Source organism: Larimichthys crocea, chromosome XXIV (assembly GCF_000972845.2).
Source record: "Larimichthys crocea isolate SSNF chromosome XXIV, L_crocea_2.0, whole genome shotgun sequence".
Taxonomy (NCBI): Eukaryota; Metazoa; Chordata; class Actinopteri; family Sciaenidae; genus Larimichthys; species Larimichthys crocea.
In genome coordinates, this window is record NC_040034.1 from 14,735,735 (window position 1) to 14,758,371 (window position 22,637).

General features: G+C 43.3%; 1 protein-coding gene across 2 annotated transcripts in view; it reads right to left on the minus strand.

Moving 5' to 3' along the window:
- Window positions 1-21,753, minus strand: part of tiam2a (TIAM Rac1 associated GEF 2a) — a 67,906-nt gene extending 46,153 nt beyond the window's left edge. Inside the window, exons 1-2 of one of the 2 annotated variants that reach the window (XM_010731267.3) lie at window positions 21,510-21,753; window positions 95-194 (exon numbers count right to left, since the gene is read on the minus strand). The gene's annotated coding sequence lies outside the window, so the exon portion shown is untranslated. Of the gene's footprint in view, window positions 1-94; window positions 195-3,963; window positions 4,214-21,509 lie in introns of those variants that run through there. The other variant, XM_027274677.1, reaches the window with a different exon arrangement.
- Between the last annotated feature and the right edge of the window lie 884 nt (window positions 21,754-22,637).

The following is a 22,637-nucleotide window of genomic DNA, read 5'->3' on the forward strand; positions in this document are numbered from 1 at the left end:
TCTTTAACTGGAATTAACAGACTTTAATGAGTATACCAGTTAAATAAAATCAAGCATGAAACCCACATATGAAGGCCACAGTTCTTACACTCACCGGTCTGAAAGTCTCTTCTCAGATTGGAGCTCCTATGTGGAAGGTTCTTTCCGCCTCATTTCTCAAAATAAATTGATTCCTGATTTGTCGTCTGGCTCATCTGAAACACACGCAGAGAGAAGTTGACTTAGTGCTCGGCCTCTTTCCACAGGACTGCAATTCACCACATGCAATGAGCTCAACGTTTGATAACAGTTTAAAGAGACGACCTAATCCCCCAGCATTTGGGAGAGGACAGTGTTTGGTAGGCAGCACTTGTTTCTCGCTGGGATAAACAAAGCATCGGCAGCATCTGAGATTTTCCTACTTGTGGGAGTTTAAGATGTTTTATATCTTGGAAAAAAATATGTTTTAGTGGCAGTATTTCAAAAAAAAAAAAAAAGATTCAGCCAAGATCCCAGAGACAAAAACATTTCCTCTCAAAAAACTATGCAGCCTTTAAGTATCTCCGATCACATTCCCGGTAGAATCACACCAACCGAACTTTGTGCGATACAACACACCACAGTACAGTCATGCCACCCTGGCACTACAGTATGACTAGTTTAAAAATTCACTCCACCCCCCAACTCTCTCCCAATCAGCCATCCAAACCAAACATTAGTAGCATTTTTCCACCTCCCCACAAGTAAATGACGTCGTCTTTGATCGGAGTTGGGAAAGTTTTTGAAAGCCGGCTACAGTTTGCCCGTCTGTTTATTTTTAAACTTTGGAATCCTAGCTTGCTCCTTTTTTTTTTTTCACTAGTCACCGCCAAATTTGTCCAGGGGCAGCATCCAAAAACCAGAAACGGCTGAGGAGCGCTCTTTGTAGAGGCATCTTCTGAGAAGCAGTGTGACAGTCTTCTGCGTGTAATATAACCCACTTACATGCATGTAAGTGCACACTCAAGGGAGGCTTTCAAATAGCGGTAACGCCGCTAAGCCTAGGTGCACACGTGCAGCATGTGTAAGGTTACAGTGTAAACACTCCCCTGCCAAAAGCCCTAACTTTCAGGATTAAGTGATCTGTGGCATTAGGAGTTTATCTGCTCTTGCTTGGATGCACCTTGACTATGAGGTGAGATTAAACAGTGTTAACTGAGTAAATGGACTACTGTCTGAGTGTGTCCGGTACATGATGTTGAGAGGGAGCTCAAACATTTTAAATGTCAAGCAATTGTGGGTGGGGGGGGGGCAAGATCTAGATTTGTATTACAAAAAAAATACAAATCAAACACGACGAAGATCCACGCAAGGAAATGATTCTGTTTTACTTTAAATTATTTCGAACGAGAGAAAAAAAAGTAGCACTTGAAAGAACAGTGGAAACTTGGCTGCAGACATGTAGGCCTGGTGATGAACTTGAATCATCGCTCTGAGCTGATCAGAGGATTAACCAAACACTTGCTTCATTCCTTGTGAGGGGGAAGATATTGAATAAAAGCAGCACTAATAGTGAGAGAAATAGTCTGGGCTACTATAGTCCTGAAACCACCTATTTAAAGCAGCTTTCTGCCAGTAACACAAGAAGAATTTGCAGCTTTGTCATGCTGGGTGAACTGGGGCCATGGTGCACATGGACTCTAGGCAAAGCCAAGCCGATAAGCCTTATGGATGCATGGTCAACTGCACTTGACTAGTCTGACTGAGCATTTGAATTCCATCATTAACCTATAAATCTGTCATTTTTTTACTCAAGTCCTCACACAAAATATTTCTATACATACCACCTGAAATTTGAAATCTGTCACTAGTTCCCAGTAAACATAGAAAACAGAGGAATATTTTGTCTTGCATCCAGGAAAGTGATGGTTTTTTTTAAAGTCCCTCTACATGAATGGAGAGTAAGTAAACAATGCTCTCTGTGGAGTAAAGGCCAAGAAAGCAGCTGCTGACAACACTAGGACTCGGCATAAAGCTGCTTGTCGAACTTGTCACCATGACTGCCTTCTTTTAAAACACCACCGCTGACGCCTTTCTTGCAAAGTTTATTCACGCAGAGCAAGGCCGTGGCTATGAAAGGCTCAAAGGCACGCCAACACACAAACCTAAGGACACACACACGTTCGCCTTCTGCTGCGACTTGAACTGGAGTATTGTGCGACTGTTTTTTTGGGAGAACAACAAGACAAGTCTTCCTTTTAGCTTCAAACCACTGCGCCCCAGTCTGAACTCCTCCTCCTTCTTCCCCTTCAGCGCTGTGTTCTCATCAATAGGCTTCCTACAGGCCATCTGCTCATGGACCAAGGGACCATTGCCACCCTAACGCAACACCGACACACCCCATGACCTGGCATTCTTCTCAGGCTGCCCTTGGGTGACTCCCACGTAAGCTCCATGTTTAGTCTGGCACTGTGTGTATCTTGGATTTGGAGTTCGGGTGAATGGTAAGGAATGAGCCACACCTCGACATGGTATAAACACAGCAGGTACGTGAAGACATGTGTTAAGGAAGAAACTGTCTTGCTCTTACATGAAGACCACCGTGGATTTGCTCACAAACATAGAGTCTAGAGAACTAAAGCTCAAACACTGACCTCCATGTCCTTGAATCTAAACTTGAGGAGCAAACTATTGACACAGCAGAGCGATTCCCAAGAGAACTAACATAGTAATATCATGATGCTGTTACTGCAGCTTTTCACCTACTATGCCATAAAACCTTGGAGATACAGAGAACTTGCTGGACTTTGCAGTTATCCCCCACAACAGTGGGGCAATTAAATACATGATGGTACAAGGCTTAGTTAACATGTGGTCCTGATGGAAGAAAGCATAAATTAAAAGATGCAAATGACAAAATAATCTCTTTCAAAATTAAGTGGCAGCAATGTTCCATGCTGTTTCAAATATTACGCCGTGAAATAAGAACTATGAGGTCATTTGTTATTGGTAGTTACTGTTAACACAATCACACTGCCTTCCTGCTGTCAAATCACAGCCCACGGGACTTGTCTCTTATCACTTTCCGCTGGAGCTGTGACAACTGAGCTCTTAAAGGAGCAGTATGCTTAAAAGCTTCACTCTTTTCCGACACGGATTCAATTCAAACTTATGCAAAACAACCCACAAGTTCTTCCAGTACAAAAACAACAACAACAGGAAGCAAAGAAAAGAAAGTAGCGGAGCCAAAAGAGCAGGGCCGTCTCCTGCTGAGTTTTTGTCATATGAACCAGATTTAAAGTATCCTGCGGTTGTTTGCTTATAAGGAGAAATGTCCATCTATGAATCACTCGCTGAAAGCGCATATTACTGCTTGGTGGATTCAGCCAAAGCCACCAAACATCCATCACAGTGCTTGTTAAGTGTCTTTTGGACTTTTTCATTATGCATTTAGAGGCTCTGCGCCTGGCTCCTGACCAAAAATGACATGGCAGCCTCCTGAAAGATTTATACACGTATGCCACTGTCATTCCAGAGTGATGCCAAGAAAATGAAAGCGCTTCCAAACATTTTCAGGCAATGTGCTCCCACTGAGCAAGTAACCAGTAACTTCAGCACGAGATACAAAGTTTAGACAAAGTGGCAAGTTTGTCAAACTCAGTTATTCTCACGAGTGAACGTGACAACTGTGAAGCACACAGCAGCAGAAGTGATAAGAGATTGTGAAGGGTCACTTTGTTGTATCTTCATTTACATGTGGCAAGCTTTTACAGCTAGGCAGACCATACACTAGAGATAAAAACTAAAGCACAAACTACTATCTTACAGATACAGTTGGAAACTAAACAGCACTCACTCATTCAAACACATAGTGTAACCCACATCTGTGGATCTGGACAATGGGAAACACAATGCAACCTCTTCAGCCCAGCCTCCTCTTAATCCAGTAAATAGGAGAAACAAAGGGAGAGAAAGATAAAACACAGAGGCCATAACATCCCTTACCTCTCTGTCCCCGGGCTTTAATCTAAGAGCTCTTTGAACAGCTTGCAAAGGAGAAATCTAGCTGCTGTTGTGTGATCTCAAAGTGGATTCTCCCTGTGAAGGCTCGTTGAGTCTTAAAGCAACATACACGCCGCATCTGACTCACACGCCCAGACACACTGGAGGACACGTGGAAACTCCCTCCCGGCTCCGAAGCAGCAGCGAATCACAATCCTCCCGGGGTAACCCTGGGTAACGGAGCAGCAAGAGGAAAAGCAAGAGAGCTGGGAGGAAAAAGTGAAAAGTTCTCAACAGAGGAGCTCTCTGAGAAAGAGAAGCAAGGATGTTTTATAGCTCTCATCCATTTCACTGCAAAAAAAAAAAAAAGGCTCCACTACTCCACAGTGTTGTTTTTCCTATATCCAGCTTTTCCGTTGGCTAGGAGGAGGATGCAGGCCTTGTTACAGTCCAGGCGGTTTTCCATAGCTGTTTGAGGCGATTGGGCCAGACAAGCTGGCGTAAGTTGGCTACAGCGCTGCCTGGGAGGCACTGGGGAGGGCGCAATGACTGGAGCTCTTGTCTGACCCTAAATACCACAATGACCCAAGGAGGAGGCCACGGAGGCAGTCAGCTACCGAGGAAACAGAAAGAAAGAGTGTATGTATATATGTGTGGGTGTGTGTGTATACATACGGGTAAGTGTGAGCCATAGAATAAGAGAAAGGTTCAGAGGCTTTATGTGAAAAAGAGGAAATAACACATGAGAAACAAAGTTAGGGCTAAGATGTTTGAAAGTTTCTAAGGAACGGAGGAGCCCAATGATCAGATTATTTTGAGGAACAAAAATGCAAGAAAATGAGTCAAAGCCTTCGCTGGAATTAGAATTTCTGCTGTTGTGACTAAGCCTCATCTCAGAGGAGACGAACTTGAGACCGCCGTCAGTCTAAAAACACACACGCGCCTCCATTTGTCTATGGTTCACATAACTGTGGTCATACAGTCAAACTGGACACATTCAGAAAGCCACACCAGAGCGCAACACAGCATCAGAACTGGACCAAATGTGCCAAACTGTTCCTAAAGCTGCTCCCAACTCTCCCGCGAGCCAGTTGTTTATTCCAGAGGAGCTGGTTGAACGTTATTGGTGTTCAGGGAGATCTTGCACCACTCCTCCAAATGGAAAACATGAGAGTCTATTTAACTAGATACACAATCAGGTTCCTCTCTAGAAATTCATCTTGGTTTTGAATAGCTATTCAAAGCCATGACCACGCAACGCTGCATGAGCAGCTGTAGAGCAGTCTTCCATCAGCCGGCTGCTTGACATAGAGACGTCAGCTTAGGGACACAATATTAGCAGCGTTCACAAGAGCTAAACAACATTGTCAACAACACAATAGTCCTCGTGGCCAAGCCTGAGCTCCTCTCAAAACCCTTTGTCTGGGTATAGATGGAGGCAGCTAAAAGGTTGGTCAACAACACACTGAAAGGAGTGAGGCGCTAAGAAAAAAAGAGAGGGCAGGGAGGGCCGCTGTGATGCATATTCATACAGAGCAGGTGCTGGGTCTAATTCCAAAACGGGGCCAAATGGTCTGACCCCTAATTAAGATCAATTAAGGCTCCATCAAGCTCCTCAGAGCCAAATTAAATCCCTCTACATCCAAGCTGTGTGTAACAGACTCATGCTCACATCTTCATTTGCTGAGCTAATGCTCAACTCAGAAGCTGAACATCAAAATGCACTCCATCATGATAATTACTGAGACCCATACCTTTGTATATCTTACTCAGATACCCAACAGGCTTTCTCATGGAGGAATTCGGGAGTGCTGCATGCGTGGCTAAACAGGCTTCAAAGAGTTTATCGGCGGAGCTTTGCTTTGGGATAAAGCTTTCAAACACCAAGAATCCCCACTGATACGGAGGTTTAGATGACCCCTGACGGCCTCTTTAGTCAATAATGGCAGTGTGACAAGTCCCTCGCAGAAATCCTTTCCTCCAATTTGTGACCACAATTACGACCGTGAAACCAACATCAGGTCATAAACTTCGATAACGCTGATCTGATAAAGTTATCTCAACAATTATTTGGTGGACTGAAATACAGACAATTGTGGTCCCCAGAGCAAGAAATCTTACTATCTCCTAGCTTTTCTTCAAGGTTCACATTTTTGGTCTTTCTTGTAATTACTCAACAACTATAGCGGCAGCATGTGGTTTGAACTTTGATCCCTTAACTTTTCATTTTGTTCAACTATCAGGTCAAAATGTTATATACTACTAATATGGTGAGTGTGGTAAACCTAGGGTTAGGGTTACCCGTCTAAATCGTATAAAGCATGTTGGCATGTTTATATTAGTGTTAAGCTCAAAGTACAGCCTCACAAAGCTGCTAACGTGACTGTAGACTCTTGTTTTTACACTAGTGCTATAACAATTAGTCCATTAACAGCTAATTAATCAACAGCAATTTTGGTAATTACAATTTTTTTTAAAGTAAAATATCCACAATTCAACATTTTCTGAACTAAATGATCAAAAATAAAAGTTCAGCACACTGGCTGCACACCACAACAAATAGATGCCTCCGATTAATGCCTTGACCTGAAAGAAGAGGTAGAGGCAGACACCTTATAACTTTCCATGTAAATGATTGGTTTTATGTAAAACAGATAAATTCTATCACATTTAACCTCAGATGGACTGCTTGCAATAATCTATCTCCGATGAAAAACTCACACCGGTCGAGCGATGCTCGTGGGACCGGCTTGACAAATGTTGCGGAGAAAGAGTCGGGGGAGAGTCGGTTTTCAGCTGACAAGCTAATATTTCTTGTCTCACTTCTAAACAGCGTGATGGAGCCACTCTCATAGCTGGAGGCCGTTTATTGTTTGATGCCATTGATTATCCTGCTCGCTGGGGACTGCAGTTTGCGGCAATTTGTGAACGAAATGTACCGTTGGGAGGAAATAAATTGATCTTAATTGCTCATTTTAGCAGAGATTAGTAAACTGCCTCACAGAGAAACATGGATTTAAATATCGAGGGCCTGGAAATTAGAAACGATAACTAAATGGCCGGAGGAATTCGGGGCGTAGACTGATGGAATTTACTTAGGCTGGGATGCTTTAAGTCAGGGTGAAAGGTCAAGTCTTTTGTTCGGTGGTTGGCTTCCACCCTCAAATCCACTCCACCCCTCCACTCCTCTAAACAATTCAACTACTGGGAGGGAACTTTATTATTTTCTTAAACTGGACATCAAAAAATAGAGACAACCTTCATACAAATTGGCTCACATTAAGAAAAAGTTTCTTTCGTGTTCTGTAACATTCAAATAATTCAAAAGGTTATCCCTCCCATGATCCATCCTCTATTGCTCCTTCTCCGCCTCCTCATGCCTCTGTCCCACACAGTGAAATCTCTATTTTCTGCCAGCCTCCCCCTGCTGTCAGCTCAGTTCATTTTCTACAGATTGGGAGCTCCTGTCAGACATGGCAGCCCAAAACACAGAGTGCCCTGCTTTAAATTAACCAGGATGTGTCGCCACATGCAGGCTCTCTGCTAACAAAAGAAGGTTGATGTGTGTCTGCGTGTGGCGTTAGTGTGTTGTATGGAGAGGACAGCACCGGAGGGTTTGTTCTCTGCAAAAAACAAAAAAAAATCTAAAATAAGAAACGTGGTGGAAACATCATCTGATGCTTTGTTTCGGGGAGACACTGGCTCAGTACATCCTCAAGGGGGTGTCAGTACCCATCTGCTGCCTGATAGTGTGTATGTGTCTGAAAGCGTGCGCATTTTTGCGCGTGTGTTTTGAATGGCAGAGGGAGGAATAGGTTAACAGCCCTCACAAAAAGATGGAGTGTGTGCGTGCATGTGTGAGATCACAACAGCTGGAAGACTGCAGGTGCAAATCAGCTTTCCATCAGCGTCACTGCTAATTAAGCAGCTTAATGGACAGAAGAAGGTCGTTTTGAGAGTTAAATCTGTGAAGGAAAAAAGGCAAAGACGTGCGCGCGCACACACAAACGCGGCATGTACTTGAACTTGATCCAGAGATACAGTATCTTGCTTTCAGATTGACTGATATTCCAAAACAATTCAGCCAGATTGATTTCTGGTGCAATCATTATGTTCAGACGCACGTCAACATCTGTGCTGCAGCAGAAATCTCAGCCAAGTTGTTTACTCAGCTTTGTGTCAGTGTCATATAGTCTAATCAAACCAGAGCGAAAGCTATTAGAGCCCATGTCTTCTCCACGCTTTAGAGATATAAAGAAAACTCCTGGAGGTGACGGTAAAAGAAACAGAATGAGTGACAGGAGATGCACACAAACCATGTGGAGTATTTAGCAGCCGCGGGGTCAGATAAGACACCAAGAGGGTCTCCAGGGGAAACAAGCACTCGCCCAGCCTTGCCCAAGAAAGACGGGGCAAAGCATGGCAGCTTCCACGCACAGAGGGGGGAAGAGATATCTAATTATCTTCCTGTTGATAAGAGATACAGAAAGAAAGGTGCCTTTGAGGCGGAGAAACAGGAAAGAAACAACGACATGAGTTGTGAACCTTCAGGAGTTTAAATCTCAGGCATCATCATTAAAGACAAAACCTTTTTCCCCTCCTCAGCTTTTTGCCACGGTTCACAGCAACTATGGTGTTGTTCCGCATATGAGTGAGAACGCCTACGTAATACAGATGCATTAAACCAATTCGCAAACTGTATTATCTCCACTGGAAGTGACTGTGGCTGTCCTTTGTGCGCTGCAGGATAATCTGTCACACGCTCCGTGGCGTGAGCTCTACTGATTAATACGATCAGGCCGCGACTCACTCACTCATTACCATAGCAGCAGCCACTGTAGTGTACTGCGGCAGTCATGTGAGACACACTCCAGGCTCCCTAAGGTGATCCATCAGAGATCATTGACCATTGCGGTACAATATCAGTCACACAGAGCTAGCTGCTAGAGGTCACACAGAATCACCAGAGGTTTTAGAGAAACAATGAGGTGTGGGGGATTTGGGAGCAGATAGAAGTGTGAGTGTGCAGTAATTGATGGGTGTCGTACAGAAAGCAGAAGTCGCACATACATATTTAAAACCACAAACACACACACGCAGCATCAATCACTGACCTCTAGAGGAAAGAAAAATCTATCGAGGGAAAAAAAAATCGATTCATCTGCGATTTGAAACGGATAAAAACAAATCACACAACCAAGAACTAGCATGACAAAAGGTTGGACTTCCACTCAAAATGACATGCGGCTGGTGAATACAGCTCTATCTGGGGTAGTAGGGCAAACAACCAAGTCTGGCTTTGTCCCAGCAGACACACACACAAACACACAAACCACACACACACCTAAGCTGCTGCACTGGGAGGGCCAAAGAGTCCAGAATCCAGATGGGTGTACATATCTCTATATGTATGTATATGTATGTGTGTGTGTGTGTGTGTTTGTGTGTGTGTGTGTCTCCCAGTCTCATCCATCACTGCCACAGACATGCATTAATCCCTCTTTGCATTCTTGAGGCGCTCTGACGCCAGAGGGACTTTGCCCTCGTGGCCTCCCCCACCCCGGGTGTAGAGCACCAGTTGCAGCCCCCCTGGAGTAACTTTTGCCCACTGCTTTACTCAGAAATCTGTTGGCACCGTGTAAGCTGATGGATCACTAGCATGTGATTTAAACTTGGAAAAGCCAGAGGACAGGTTGACACTAATGGATATGGTAATTCAAATATTATCTCCCTATGCCAAGGCGAGGCCATATGTTCATGGTAAACTAGCGCTCCAACTGGCAATGGCTCTCCTTTTATGGCCTATTAAAGGGCCAAAGTGTAGATCACACTCAGGCCAAACAGAACATGAATCACTCAGCTCGCTCTGTTAAGATTCATTGTTCTTATGACCGCACAGGTCAGGAGACCATCTGACTGATAACACAAGTAAACAAATCTATGAAAATAATGAGCAGGTGAGAAAATACGAAAATAGGCAACGGACGAGGTCGTAGTACTTGTTGGCACTAGCTCAGCACTTTTCCCCCCCGTGCATACATCATAGTCATGTCTGCTGAAGCCGTAAACTGTGACAAACTGACAGGCGCAACCCAAGCTGACGCTTTAAGTCTATTAGAGGTGGTGAGACTAGTCTGGTCCTGTCTGGGTGGTTTGTTCATCTTGGTCAAGGTTAAGATAGGTAACAAAGGAGCTGCCATTAGAGGCAATTACCTGAAGCAATTACAGACCCTAATAAAGCTTTTTTTAAAAACACATTAGGATGTCTGAAAGATTGTCTCTGTTAAGTGCTCAGGATAGATTTTACCTGGTGAGTAACCATCTAGACTTGGCAAATCAGTTAGCGTGCTGCAATATAATGTTGCATTAGATATAAAGGCAAACTCAGCGACAATCAACTTGCTTTTAATGCTGTAAACAAGTGAGACTGAGCTTTAAAAAACAATTGACAGGACTGCTTTTCTTCTTAGAAAGTCAATTGGAAACCACATCACGAATTCATTAGACGACGCAGGAATGCAGTTTCTATCCGTTTGAAATCAAAATGAATGTGATGATTCACCAGAGAACACTTTAGTATTCCCGTCACACTGTTGAGCCTGTGTGAGACAAGCATACATCCTCTTCTCTTCTCTGAGCTGAGCTGAGTGGAGCCAGGCGACCGGCTGTAGATGGTACGATAAAGCGCTGGGGTTGTCAGCATGAGGTCGTGGACCTACATCAGAGCCCTGTAAACACAGGACCACAGTCTGGACGGCTAAATAAACCATCCATCAGGTGAAATCACCACTGTTTAGACACATCCTGCTGTACCTGGAGCCTATATATGCATGCACGTTTACATACATACAGCATAAAAATGTCTTTAAACACTTGCACAGCCTCTAAAAAGAAAGTGTGTATCACACTTTTACAGCTTTAGTAAACACAGTTCTGAGCTCACAGAGAAAGCTCGTGTAAATCTCCACATGAAGTAACTATCCTCTGACATAAAGCTGCTCACAGCTACTGGCTCTCTACAGAAGAAGGAGAATAACTAATATTCTCTGCTGTGCTGGTTGTTGATCAAAGGTTGGTAAATTCCCGAAGCAATAAACAGGTTATGAAATAAGCTTAGTGCAATCTCGCTTTTACAGCAAAGCAGAAACACTATTGCTCCTGTTATCATTAACCAAAACAATTTGTTTTATTGCACGTTCGAGCCCAGCTGGACGTAATATACAGTATCTGTTACAGTCCATGGCACAGATAAGAGGAGAGAAATCTGAGCTGGACTGTCTGCTCAGCATCCTGAGAGCACTGATGATGGGCAAGACAGCTGGTGTGGAGCCAGTGTGGAGACGCAAACACACACACGCACACATAAGGAAATTGTACTCATCCCCACCAGTTCTGGATGTCTGAGGCTACTCATGTGCATGCAGCAGGATCTCAGATGTCTGCATAGGATGTACATGAATGCAACTTGATGCACAAACGGCATAAGTGTCATGCAGACACAACCCTATATGTCAAATCGAAACTTTTATTTGTGTCAATAGATGTGTCATTTGATCAAATAAATCATATTAAATATACAAGACCACAGATGTAGGGCAATCATGACAAAAAAAACCCCAACCACATCTGGGTGTATAAAAATATATGTGACCGTTGTGGCCAGTTTGTTTGTGGGGACAAAGCCTATTTTTTTTTAAGTGTGAGAAATAAGGCCACATCGAACACATCATGCAGAGGACAGCCTTAACACACAGACAGGTTTTAACACCTGTGGCGAGTGTGTGTCGACACACACTTTGCATGTCTCCTTGCCTCTTTCCCAGCGGGGCAGATGCTCAGTCACTACACAACCCATGACCTAGTTTCTGTCACCAAACTGTGTCATAGGTTAACATGCAATTCTTTGGAGTATACAGAGTGATGTTGGAAACCTGTTTGAAAAAAAAAATTGTTGTTGTTCCAGTGCATGTGCGCGTTTAAGTGCGTACGTGTGAGCGTTTGTGCTTTGTCCCTGACTCCTTTTCATTTCAAGTAGAAACAGATTTTGACTCTTAACATCGTGGCAGGAATTCTATAAAACGCCACTCTAAAAAAGTCCAAATGGCAGAGGTGAGATTAGATTTCACCGTTGAATTATCACAAGAAATTAGTCAGGAGCTGTTATCGACCCATAATCCTGAACAGGTGCTTGACAAAGCGCTTGAGAATTGGGGGAGCTAAATAAACGCAACAACAAAGACTGACCTGTGCTGGCTGCAGGAAAAACACCAAAACCAGTTTCACTAGTCACGCGGATACACAGGCACGTGAGCTAATTCGATTGCCGCAGAAAAGTCATAGACAAATCTTTGCAGAACAAACTCCTTTGTCCGGCTCTGCAAAGCCTTTTCACCGAGGAATGTGGTTCATAAAGACAGATAACACAGAAACAAGCCAATGCGGACACCTCATCTGAGGGCATGGCAAAACTAAGACTAAACGCTAGCAGCTGTGCCACATGTGCACCGCTCTTACCAACATGATTAAATTAAGGCCCCATGCCAACCGAGAATGCCAATGAGAACAGAGCTCATTATGCAGTCGTCATGCACATTGCCCAGAAAGAAACAAGTACTTTCACACGACTACAGGCTATAAATCAACAGCATATTCCAGTTGACGGGCTTCTTTTGTCATTTTGAAAAATTATATAGGCCGGTCCTTAATTTTTATTCTGTAAAATAAATTCCTCAACCAATTGAATTACTGCTCACAGGCAGATGCGACAGGCCAGGGATGTCCCTCGGGACAGGCTGGTGGAATCGACAGGCAGATGCTCCGACCAGCGGAGGTCACGGGAGGTCAAGCTGTTCCATTATGAGAGGACAAGGGTGGTATTTATTCACAGCCTTCTCCTCCTAAGCAGGGCTGGGTTTAGAGGGAATGGAGATGGATACTTAACCCTTGAGGCAGAAGTCTGACTACAAACCATCCTCTGTTGCTCTCAGTACTGGTGGAGATACGGCAACTGTTACCTCTACACCCACTGAGAGCATGAAAGAAATGAAAAGGTGCAAAGAAAGTTTGCTAGAGAAAGCGACAAAGGGAAGAATAGGGAACAGGGTGTTCTGACAATACACACTGCCAAGACTCACTGTAACCCACGTTGAACAGCAATAACACAGACCACAGAGCTGTACAGAGGTTTAAACAATCTAACCTGATCTGACTTGTCTGCAGAAGCCTGTTTTGTCTCAAACTATATCAAAGCGCCTCAGATGCCCCACAGCATACATAAGATGATACTGTTTTTCATGCTATGTATGCATGTATCATGGCCTTGGACTCCTGTGGCTAGCCAAGACGTACAGGACGGCTTGCCAAAAAGCCCAGACGTTAAGCTTGATGATATGGATGCTGGTAAAAGATCGGAAAGAATGAGTGCAGTCTTCCAGCTTGTTAAAATACTTGTTGGCTTAGAAAAAAAAGGCCTGTGGCACTGTATGATAATGTTGGCTTAGAAAAAAAAGGCCTGTGGCACTGTATGATAACATGATTAACAAAAGCAGCAGGCATGTCTGGGAGCAAACATGAACACTTAGACACCCCCCCCATACACACACACACACACACACACACACACACATATATACATAATCATCATTTCAGTAAAGCTGCCCACCAACTAGTGAAAAGAGGATAAAATGTGTTAATTAAGGTTCCTTAATTCAAAATTTCATTGGCTACAGGAGAAATGAACATGTTATCCGTTGAGTGAAGGCAAGCAACAGAGAGAGAAATGATACATGAGGCTAATAATACGACATGACTGTGTAAGTACAGCTTTCACTCAGCTCCTTCAACAGTAAAAATCATCTCAACCGCCAGGAAACCCCGGTTCCTGGCGTTTTCGCAGCATTGTTATTATTAGTTTAAGCCTAAGCACGCCAGTATGAACCTATGCACTGTATGATATTGTTATTAGCTTGAAAGAAAAAAAAGGCAACCACAAGTTTCCAGTGAGGCCGATTTCTCCACGCGAGCAGGCCACAGGGCTCGCCACTGGAGACAAAACCGCTCGCTCGCACACAGAAAATTACTACTGAGGAGCAGGACGAGCGCCTAAAGAGACAAGCTTGGTTTTCAAAATAACTTTAAGAAAATATCATAGTTATTAAAGTCATTCTTTTACAGTTAGAGTCTTTGCCAGGCAAAACATTGCCAGACATTTGGACTGAGGAAATTGGCAAGCCCTGATAAAAAAATGTCACAGCATAGACACCTACGGCAAAAAAAAAAAGCTTCCTAGGACTTGTTTTTATTGACAAAGAAGATGAATCGCAGTAACTTAAGACACCAAAGTGTATCCAGCGCATGTCTGCGGGTTGAGTGACACAACATATTAGTCACCAGTCAGGGCGTGCTCTTTGGATCACTAACCTCATGAGACTGTGAATAAATGATTTCATCCTCCAAAGGGGAAATAATTTATAATGAATGACTTCACCGCTGTACGCATTCACTTTACAGCAGATCATGTCACATGCACTGCGAATATCAATGAGCATATAAAAGGCCGGTGGATGTAGAGAAATGCGACGTGTCTGAGAGGCGTTTTATTTTCTGTGATCAGATAGCAGATTAAGATCAAAACTCTCACCCTGGTAAAGCCAACAGGCGGTTCCCGCACAGCTACTCCATCAACGTGGTCGTTGAAGGCTTTGAGAGAGTTATGCCGTGTAACACAGAGTTCTTGTTATTCAGCTAGAAAGAATGCAAGAAGAGCTGCTATTCAACATGTGCGCCACAGTGGCCCCCACATACTTCAGCAGTGATTTTTTCATATGCGCGCACACACACACAGGATATGCACATCCCTTGTAGCTGTGAGTCAGTTGTTCCCCTTTTTACCACATAGAGCCAGTCTAAATTGTAGACACTGCTCACAAACCATCCACATGGAGGGAGATCCATCTGGGAAAGCCAACAATGGTCCTGTTGAGTGGGTCAAACCACGAGGGAAGGTTTGAGGGGTTGAGTGAGATGACCCGTACTTTGCTTTGCCATGGCTTTAAGTGTCATGGCTAGGACACAGAGTAAGGTGAGGTAAAGTCCAACCAAAGGCCAAGTCATGACAACCTGAGGGCTGCTTTGATTTTGAAGTATTGACGATATATCTCTACTCTTATAGTAGTAGTGTAGTTATAGTAATATTTAACTTCAACATTTTGGGAGATACACTTTTTCACTCTCATGCCTAGAATCAGATGACAAAATTGATGCCACTTATGACTTTAGGTAAATATGAATCCGGAGCCAGCAGATTGCTAATTTGGGTAAGCATAAAGACTGGAAACAAGAGGGAACAAGGTCTGACATGGTTAAAAACAAATCTGTCAATGCTGCTGTGTTGACCCCGCTTTTTGGGGTCAAACGTAGTGCTTGGATAGAGGAACCAGATCAGTGGGACTCTATCAACAAAGAGCTTCACTTTCTTGGCTTCAGCACCTTTAACAACATTACAATCGAGCTGCAGACAAATTAGGAGTCAGCTTCTCCAATGACAGGTGAATGTCAAATACCATTAATAGCCTGTGGTATCCCGTTTACACAGCTCACATACGTCAACCGTGTTTATAGTCGCCTGGTGAACTGGTTGTCCTCCAATATCAGGTTCAGTAATATTGCAATGAGCTTCGATGAGTGGCAAGTTTAAATAACTCGAGATCTGACATGTATGTGAACCCACCTTCATGCGACTGCTAAGTCTTAAGCAGCATTTATGAAAGCCTGGTGGCATCTGCTGTAACAACATTTGAGGAAGAAGGCATATTAATATTGCAGGACTTTCCCAGGTTGCAACAAGCTGAGCAGCAACCTGCACTCTATGTAATCTGCTTGACTTAACATCGACCAGCGATAAGACTGGCCCTTGTGACTTTGTTTAAATGTTCTGCCCTTGTGTTATTTTTTTAGGGGTGAGCTAAGGGTTGCTTGGTGGCAAAAAAAATGTGTCAAAACTGGAAAGTGTAATGATTTCAAAGACACACATTAGTTCCTAAAACATAACATGGAAGATGGTTTCTCTTTTTGGTTTGTACAAAGCTTGCTGGCTGGAAAATTCTACTTAGGCCTTTGCACCTGCCTTTGCACCTGTGCCCATCAACTGTGAAAACCACCCGAGCAGTAGACTGCGCAGCCAGGAGAGCTAAGCCAGGCAGTGTAAGCAAGTTGTTTCCCCTAGGCCAAGGAGAGAGAAACCTGGGTTAAACAGCTCTCCAAGCCAAGAAGAGATCATGTTTTGGCACTAGCAGAGCAGAGAAAACTAAAGTTGGAAGTTTCTGGGTGATGTGGAAACCCAAGTCGACCATAGTGAGAAATGGAGACGGGCTAGTCAATCTTTGGACATCCAAAGGGTGCCGTAAAAACAAGCAAGCCCACACACAGGTTCTCCTCCTGCAGCCTGGCCAATACCCCACTTGGCTTCCTCCCTTACGGAGAATGTGATGTATATTATACTATTTTGCTGCTATTTCACAAAAGGCGTAGACTGCTAAAACTGATAAACCTGATAAAATGCCCCAACAGTTCCTGTTTTTTGCTCTTATCTGGACATAAAATGTGTTCCTTCACTCACATATCCTTTTTACTCTGACAACTGAGGCCTGCCAAATAAGCCTTGACGAAGATATAGCCCCAGGAAACAGGTTATTTGGACACGTTTATCTCTTTGGAGAAAAGGATTTTCAAGAAAACTTTAACTGAGCATGTTCACTGAGTGGATGCCAAGATTGCCAGTGACCTTAAGCAATCAGGACCTCGTCTCGGTTTACACTGGCCTAATGCCAAATGACTGAATCAACATGACAAGGCCTGGAGACCGAGAAGTGAAGAAAGGAGCTTATCTTGTTCGGAGATCAAACCACAGACTCCGAAAGTGGGGAGGGGGCTGGACAGGGGGAGGAGTGCTAATGAGCCTGAAAATGTTCCTCAACATAACACGAATAAAACGGCTGCCAAAGACTCTCCAAAGCACTTCACGTCTGTCACAAAGCCCAGGAAACTGAAGATAAGGGCACGTCGTATCCCATGCAGTTCAGTGGAGCAAGCTACTGAGCAAGCAAAAGAAGGGGAACAACATCAATATCTTTTGAGAGTGCAGAGTTATAACAATCTTGTATTGTGATGAGTGATATATGGAAGCTAAAGGTAGACTATGATGAATGGGCTATTGGACAGTTGGATCCATGTGGTGGTCAGTGATGGATATGAGCACATCACAACACTCTTCTTATCTGCTCTTTCTAACTGTTTAATCTTTCAGGAAAATCATATTGTGACAGGATATTGATAACGCTATGGTAATCCAGAAATTAGTTATCTAAATCAACTTAAAAAAAGCAAAGACATATGAGACAATTGATACCACGTAGTTCAAAGGGATGAACACAGCTTTGAATATTTAACAGATGATTCTGAATTAGCACAATCAATTGCCTTGCTTGACGTGCTATACAAAAGTACATCAGAAGAGGGTGGGCTTTCTAGCTTTCATCAAAAACAATAAGACGATCAATCTCCACCCACTGATGAGCAGGTGGGATGTGTTGGGAGTAAATGTGTACACAGAATTTGCTCCATCCATCATGGGAGTACCACAAGACACATGGCGCCAACTGAACATCGAAAGAACCGAGCACTTTGGCCTGTAGCACCAGCTGTGTTTGCCTTTCTAATAGAGCAAGGCTAGTAAGTGAGACCTTATGGCTACTGGACCAAGGTAGGGCTGATCAATCACAATGTCTATTGTTATAAGGATTGACCGGTAGAAAGGCTTAGAGGGGGGTTGCAGAGTGGAGTATTTCCATACAAACTGGGCTGTTGATTGCCTGAAAAATGTGCCAACACGTGCCGTCTTTGAAAGGCGTACCAGAAACACAAATATCATGTACATACATACTGCTGCACAAAGCTGAGACATGAGGCTACAGGACTGTTTTCAGTTGAATTTATAATCAAAAGGTTCAAAAAGTATTTTACACACAGCAGCAACACGCTGAAAGAATTCTTTGAGCATAGAAGATCACAAACACAATGCAACAGCAGCCAGACTGTCAAGATATCAAGTCCCATAGGCAGATCAATATACCAGCAAATAGCTTCTGTACCCAGCACTGCTTGTCCTGTCCACCTCATTGTTCATACATTTTGATAATTAAACAATGTCTGGTATATCCACGGTTTGTAAATCACTTGCTCGGATTCAAAGTGCTGAGACAGCACCCTCTTCCAGACTGAAATATTGTATGCCGCCTGGTGAGATTACAAGAATTTCATGCACTGCTACTCTACTGCTGCCATGGGGGCTTTTTACCTCGTGTTCACCATTCGCCATACGATTTATGTGACCATCAATAAAAGAATGGTAATTGCGTGTCTTGCAGTTATTTCTTTGGGGTTAATGAAAGTCTTGATCACAAGTGAAGTCGTCTGGCATTGTTTAAGAGCTACCTCACTCCCTCCTTAACCAACACCCCGACCATCTGTGACTCTTAATCGGATACCTCGTTTGATACATTGTTAAAGCGCCCGCCACCATTTAATCTTCATTTTCTTTGCAAACCTTACAGGCCATTCTTTAGCAGGTGACCTTAAACAAGTGTAATTCAATTTGGACCCATGCATTAATCTCCTCAAATGTCCAGGAGTTGTGACCACGTCGCTCTGCTGAGCTGGACAGAAGGTTCCTGTGTGAAGCTGAGCTGGAGAGCTCATGTTGGAGCAGATACACAAAGTGCAGCTGACTGAACAAATCCCTCAAAGTGGATGGGTGTGCATGTCCACCAGCCCACAGCAAAACAAGTTAAATTCAGAATCACTGAGTGATTTTTTTGGCAGTTTTTTTAGTCACAGCATTCAGTTATTATTTCTGTCCAAACTGCCACTAAAAGGCAGGTCACGGTCGTGTTGGTGATAGCTCTTCGACCTGTAGTTGTGTGTGAGGTCAAAGCCAGCCACGTGTCTTTTGGTTGGCGTCTCAGTGAGTGCGGTAGCAAATGAGAAGTCTCGGCCAAGATGCTGTCAACACCAGCTTTTAGTTCACCTGCTTTTTATAGCAACCACTCCAGACGCTGCTGGCCATACGCTACCAGCAAACACTTTGAAAGCCAAATATAATCTCAACCACAGAAGTAAGAAATAGAAACATACAGGCCACCATTATGCTTGCCTGGCTGGACGGCCCCGAAACAGAAACCTTAAAAAAGGACATTTCATTGTGAATATGCTGAGAAATGAACAAGAGGGGAAAGATTTTGTTGATCTAAATTTGATATACTTCAAATTCTTTTGTCTAGAAGGTGCACCAGTCATGTGGAGACCCAGTGGTTTCCCCCTGCAGTGCCTCTCCACCTAGAGACAGTAAAAGGCCTTCATCCCCGTGTGACAATAAGCACAGATGTTACCCATGCCTGATAAGTCACATGCACGCCACCTTATATGGAGAAAAATGTGCAGGGGAGAAGACATGAAACATTGGCGTTTCTTGGCCAGTGTGCTCGCACTTCAGAATTAACAGCGATGGGTACTTTACACTTTACGCACAGCCGGCCAAATGGTCTGCAGAGAGGAGAACAACTCCAAGTCTCATGCCTGACAAAAGTCGTCTTTCACACAGAGGATATTTATCAATGACAAGAAGAGTAATTTTTCCATAACAGACAAATTATTCCTCTTTACACAACGCCACAATGTTACACATTGTTTATCAACTGACTTCAGAACAGATTGTTTCATGAGGGAAGTTCCTGTGGTAATGATGTCACCGTACTGAGCCTTTCAACTTAAATTAAGACAAGAGATGAGTCTGTGAAACAACTCTGTGCCACCCAGGAGACGGAGGAGAGTAGTATTACATGTTCCCTTTTGTCACTAGTAAACAACTCTGACAACTGACAGTCCTGCCAGCTGAAAGGCATAACTCACAACTTGTGTCACTAAAAGAAAGACTGAACAGGGAAAACGATTGCATTTTCCACTGAAAAAAAAAGGAAATTGCAGGTTACACTCAATCAGTATCACTCTGGTTCAAGACCCCGTCCCAACTGAGGGGGGGAAACAGAATAGTAAAAACATAATGTTCCTCGTGGTTGAGGATTTCTTTGCCGCAAAAATGTAAACCACAAAAGCAAAAGCATGCATGTGGTGCCACAGCTTCTGACCCTGCGATTTTGTTATTGGTCTCCAAGAAGAAAAAAACACAGGGTGCACACATGAGAACAACAGTAATTATGTAAGTAAATAACTATTTCTGTATAGTCCATTAAACAGGCAGGGGATGGCTTAAAGGCCAGATGAAATATAAAGCAATCACACAGCATGTTCCCCCTCCAGAAAAATAAACAGAAGACATTCTTTACTCTTGCACTCATGTTGGGCTCAACCTAATTCCTAGTTAGAAATTATCCAAGTAAATGATTAGTAACCATTTACAGTCTTCAAATCCAGCGTTCAATAATCATTAATCACATTAATTACCATTAAAATATCAAATCTCAACACGTAGCTGCAAGAATACTGGACAGCCTTCACAGAGATCAATGACCAGGCCAGACTAAGTCAAACATTAGCCTTTGTTTTTATTATTACAACCCTCCACAGCAGCGTGCAAAGGTAGCAGGACAGTCAGACTGACATCTTCGGGTAAGCGTTTCCATGACAGAGGGTCCACAATCCCCAAAGGCATGCCAGGCGTTTCCCTCCTGCTCCTTAGAGTTTGTTTGCCCCTTCACTCCAGGGGTCCCGGGGCCCCTTTTGTTATCTCTGTATGTAGCCAGAAAACCCTTCAACCCCTGCACACGGCCAAACAACAATACAAGCTGAAGGTAAATCACACCCGAAACACAACAGCAGAGCGTACCCCAGCATTTAGTGGAATGGCCTTATGCTCCCAATTCTCAGTTCATAAATCAGGAGGAAGAAAGGGGAGCAATAAGCAGCCTCTTTGACACTGCTGTGGGCTACATGTTGAACATCTCCACACTCAAGTGATCTATTGTGTCTGTGGGATGACACCCGGATACCTTTGGTGTGGAGTTTTAATTAATTCCCATGGCTGAGCATGCTGACAGGATGTAATTTATTTTATTTATCAAACCAAATTGTTTTTAAAGGATATTGAATTTTAATCAGGTCCAATATGTGATTATTATAAAGATAAAAGGGAGAGGTCATACTGTTTGTCTCTGGGACAAAACACAGATGAATAACTGCTTTTAATATACTGATCCATGGTGTTCTCTCTCTCTCTCTCTCATTAAAACGTCTTCTACCATGAAACAATTATAATGAGCGACAATCCCATGTCAGGAAAGTGATTCCAGTCACAGCTGAACACTCACATCAACCAATGAGGAGTCTGTGTTTTACCACACTTTTGTTTACCACACAAACTTTTGTGCGAATATCCAGATTAAAGATGCGTTTAGGTGGATAAAGCGCGCACACACTCCAATGAACGGAGACCTTTAAAAACCAACGTGACCGTACAAAGAAGTTCGCCTGCAACTTACCGGCTAGTGTTTCCTCTGATAAAACATGCCTCTCCCAGCGTTCACGTCTTTCCCTCTCCGCGACCGCAAAATGTAATGCTGTTGCATTTAATAGAAATATTTTTAAAAATCGGATTTTCTTCGCGCGTACTTCCACGACTCCTCTTGTTTCCAGACCAAATGATCCTGGGACGGAGCGCCAAGAGACTGCGGGCTCCTCCCAGACAATGTGGGGTTAAACTCCTCCTTCCCACGGACACACAGAAGGGGGGATGGCCGTGTTCTCCACTACCACACGGAGTACTGAGGATTCATTAAAAGTATATCTGAATATGTGGATCACTGATTCCCAAACAGTGGTTTCTGGACATTTTAGGGGTCCCTCACACAAAATGCCCGTGACAAGGATTCCTCCGCGAAATAAACAAATAATTACTATTTAATTCCAAGTAAATTAAAAGCTTGAGTTGTAAAGCCTGCTTCTCAAATTAAACCTTGAAAAAGTTAGGTGGTATAAGTAGGTATATAGGTATATAAGTTGCATTGTGGGAAATGCAGTGTTTTTGAAGCAATCTCCATAAGCGCCCATATAATAAAATAAAATGCCCAACTTCACAGCAGAAATAAACACGTTTACAGTCCGGTTCACAAAATGGTTTTAGTCTCTATAGTTAATTTCCCCATTCATGACAACTGTACTGAAGGTGATTTTTTTTTTTTACTCACCTGTTCAAATTATATTAAAGTTATGCAAAATGACTTTGCCTTAGGTCTGCCAATGATCCACAATAATTAGATTAACTGGGAAGTGGAAGAAGCACTACATCCAAGTCAGTGCTGCATATTTTTGGCTTCAAAACAGCGATTCAGAAACCTGTGGGTGACATCACTCAGGCTTCTTTATATTGTCATTGCCTGTACTAAGTCTTAATATCTCAGCCTTTGCTGCTTAAGTTTTCAGAATAAAAAAAAAAATCTGTCTCATGTGAGTCCCCGACTTTATGGAGGTGCAATACTAAATAGCTGAAATGAAAATGCCTTTAAGTTGTAGATTAAGTTGAAAAACAACGGAGATGCATGCAGTTGTGTTTATACTACACTGAATATGTGCTACATGGATGCGTACGGATCATCATAGATGGAGTTAGG